We start from the raw sequence: 4,184 nt of genomic DNA, 5'->3' as shown, positions 1-4,184 counted from the left end.
TTTGAGCAAGTTTACATTTATTAATTTGGCAGACATAAACATGAGGATTAAAAATCCTAGATTTAACCGTTTTGCTCCGATAGTGTGTGGTGTGTCATGATGTGTCAAAGACAGCACACCACACACCAACAGATTTTCAACCAGAGTCTCAACTGTGAACACAGGAAATCTCGCAAAATCTCGTGAGACTTCAGAATAAGCATCACGGACGATATGCTGAAAGAAAATTCAGTGATAGTGTTTGGAATGATTTTCACAGAAAATTCGGGAAAAAAAGAAAAGGGTTTGGGTGAAGTTGTGGAGACAGCGGGAACATGGTCTGGACAAGTTCACTTTGCATCAACTTCACTTTATGCTTCGCCATGACTGCTCCGTCTTCCAATATCTCGCTTTCTGATTGGATATTGTTTCATTTCACATAATAATCTCAAGAGTGTGCGCACATTTTTCCTCGGGGCTCCCCCACACATCAGGATTTCTGATCAAAGTTTAATATTTATGATTTGCGATCGTCGGATCGTCGATTGTCGGAAGCGTGGAAATTGACCCAAAATAAGCCCGATTATCTTTTGGTGTGTACCCAGCATAATTTGTACGACCACATTTGTAGGTTTTTGTGCAATTTGCCTTTGCTCAAGTGATATTGGTGTGGTGTTTCTGTATTGTTTTGTATAATAATCGTACTTTTCTGCACGATTAACTTTGTACGAAGTCATACGAATTAGCCAAATATATACAAATTCTCGTGAGATCAGGCTGTATGTTGTTTAGGTGTTGATCAGAAGCTGCTTACTACCGAAGTCAAATGAGTTTATATTATATTTTGGTCTCTAGACATCATTCAGGTCTCTGTTATTATTATGCGTATTATTTTCATCCAACAAAAAAATTAAGTTTGAACTTTTAAAAGTTATAGCAACTTTAATCTCTTTCATTTATGATAAATTCAAAGTTTTTTCTTGTTAATTAAATATTAAATATTTACATAATGAGACCAAAACATTAGCCAATGCCATAGCCTAAACAATAAAAATTAAAACAACAATAAATAAATAAAAAAGATTTTTACATTGTAAGTGTGAATCAAAGATCTTTCTCTAAACCTTTCTTTGCATTTTTGCTTACATCTATAATTTACTCTTTGATTCATTGTCCATCAAGTTCTTGCTATATTTCCTCTTATCCCGTTCTCTGTCAATGCTTGTCCTTTGGCACAAGAATAGAGAAGCAGAAACACTTGAGGGGTGATTTAAATACCAAAAAGGCAACTGTTATTCATAATAAGCACTCGATGTGGGCATTGCTGTAATATATCAGAGTTAATATGAGGTTCTGCTGCTTTACATTAATCACCTGGAACAGATTGAAACCTCGACAGGTTATCTCACAAAATCAACTAATATTGGCTCATATCCCATGCAGTTAAAAAACGTAAAATACACTTTATTGAGTACACTTTTATTTTCACACACTAATTTTGTACTTAATAGACCCCTTCACAGTTCAGGTCACAGGCGGTTCCCACTGCGCATGTCGGGGTCAGAAAAGCCATTACGGCAGATTGAGTTGCGTATTATTCGGTATCGTCAAAAATGCCTACTTACGTTGTGGGCTGTGAAAATTGCACCAGGTGTCCCGTTAAGTTTTCGCGATTCATGCAGAATCTCAAAAACAAAAAAACATAACATCTGCGGCTGCAAGCAATTAACGTGCAGACTGAAACAATGCAAAGATCAAAGAGGCTTGTGTTTGTAGTGCTCACTTCATTTGAGGTAAGTCATCATTTTTCAGCCCTGTTAGATTAAATTATAAAGCCTGGATGGTATGAACAGTTTGACCCCATGCTGCGCGCGCACCCGATAGTCATTCAATATTTACAAACCTTGAAGGGGTCTATATACACAAAAAATGATTTTCACGATATGTCCTCTTTAGGGGGCAGTTTCCCTGACAGGGCTTATCCTAGTCCCAGACTAAAGTGCATGTTTGAGCTGGCCTACTTTTTAAACACATTAATCCAACGTCAGATTCCAACCAAAATCCTGCTGCACATTGGTGGTGGTTAAAGGAGCGGTGAATCAAAAACTCAATTTTAACTTGATAATTTGTTATATAAGAGGTCATCATACTTAAATGAACATCCTGCAAGTTTCAGAACTGAAAACGTCCGTGCTACTGAAATATAACCGTCTTTGGCACCAAGCCAGCTAAAAACTCCAGTCTAAAATTCGGAAATCTATGACGTCAAAGTAGAATTGAAACACCTCCCCATAACCAAAAGGACAAGTCTACTTTTGTAGCCCCGCCCACAGCTTCGCGTGACACGTGTGTCTCAGTAAGTAAACATGTCTTTAAAGATTGACAAATTTAACCAAAATGACTTTTTAAATACATTTTTTCTGAGAGACTTTTATTTTGACGCGGTGATCTGTTATGATACCATGGAAACGCTTTTTCGGTTTTGAAAGAACCGCGTGGGAACAACCATGGGAACAACACAGAAGCTAAATACTTCAATTCGGAGGCTTGGAACCTAACATTAGCAATATGCTTGGATAAAGTTTGCTTTTGAAGAAGTTCCAGCTCGTGTGGGGAGCGTTTGTTAACGTTGTGGACATGGATTCATTTGTAAAGAAGTCGATGCTGGATTTGCAGAGAGACTCAGTCAGAAGCACCACTTATATTGGATCTGACAACAATGACACAGCAGTATAATTCACAGTAAGACATTTTACTTTATTTAAGTTACTGCGTTTCACTATTGCTTTGTAAAAGAGATTGCTTGATGTGTCCTGTTGTAACATCCGTGTCTAAATACGTTTGTTGACTGTTTTAATTTACTAAAAACATTAAACGATTAATAAAGGTACAACACTTAACAATACGACTGTAATTTAAAGGTAGAAATATACAAAGTTAGTTATAAGGAAGGATTTATCAACCGCAGTTTAGATTCTGATGCCCGTTTACTGTGTTGTATACGGTAAGTTGCGTTTGAAAGGTCAAACACTCAACAAAGCTTATTTTTTATCATATAACTGTGTTATTTAACATTACGTGAATGTAAAAGCAACCTCACAAGCACAATAGAAATATACAAAGTTATTGATAAGGATTTATTAGCTGCAGTTTAGATTCGGATGCACGCTTACTGTGTTTTATACGGTAATTTAGTCACGTCGAGTTTTGTTTCTACTTTAATATACGTATTGTCATTTATGTGTATCATGTTTAGCACCCAGAATCTTTTGTGTCTCAAACATATTTGTGTTCGGCTGCTATTTTTATCACATTAATGTTTTAAAAACATTTCCCTACATGTAATGACGGGGAATGAAGCTGTCCAATCATAGCAGTGGGTGTTTACGTTCAGGTCTTCAATGCGGCCCGCCCCTTCAAACGAACCATTTCTCAAGACAGCCACTAATCCATGTTACAAAATAGCGTATTACTTATTGCTTTTGATGTTTTTGAATGTAAAAACAACGCGAAATGCATAAGTAGACATCAATCAACGTCATAAAGCAATAAAATCGACCAATTCACGGCCCCTTTAAGGAGATTCCCCCATTCATATGTACAGCACTTTGAGTGCTGCAGAAAAGCGCTATATAAATGTAACGAATTATTATTATTATAATTCCAACCAAAATCCAACATTAATCCAACGTCAGATTCCAACCAAAATCCAACATTAATCCAACGTCAGTTTCCAACCAAAATCCAACGTAAATCCAACGTTAGATTCCAACCAAAATCCAACGTCAATCCAACGTCAGATTCCAACCAAAATCCAACGTTAATCCAACGTTAGATTCCAACCAAAATCCAACGTTAATCCAATGTCAGATTCCAACCAAAATCCAACATTAATCCAACGTCAGTTTCCAGCCAAAATCCAACGTAAATCCAACGTCAGATTCTGACCAAAATCCAACGTAAATCCAACAACAGATTCCAACCAAAATCCAACATTAATCCAACGTTAGATTCCAACCAAAATCCAACGTAAATCCAACGTTAGATTCCAACCAAAATCCAACATTAATCCAATGTCAGATTCCAACCAAAATCCCACATTAATCCAACGTCAGTTTCCAACCAAAATCCAACGTAAATCCAACGTCAGATTCTGACCAAAATCCAACGTTAGTCCAACGTCAGATTCAAACCAAAACCCAACG

Source organism: Misgurnus anguillicaudatus, chromosome 11 (genome assembly GCF_027580225.2).
Source record: "Misgurnus anguillicaudatus chromosome 11, ASM2758022v2, whole genome shotgun sequence".
NCBI classification, from domain to species: Eukaryota; Metazoa; Chordata; class Actinopteri; order Cypriniformes; family Cobitidae; genus Misgurnus; species Misgurnus anguillicaudatus.
Note: the sequence above shows the minus strand (reverse complement) of the source record.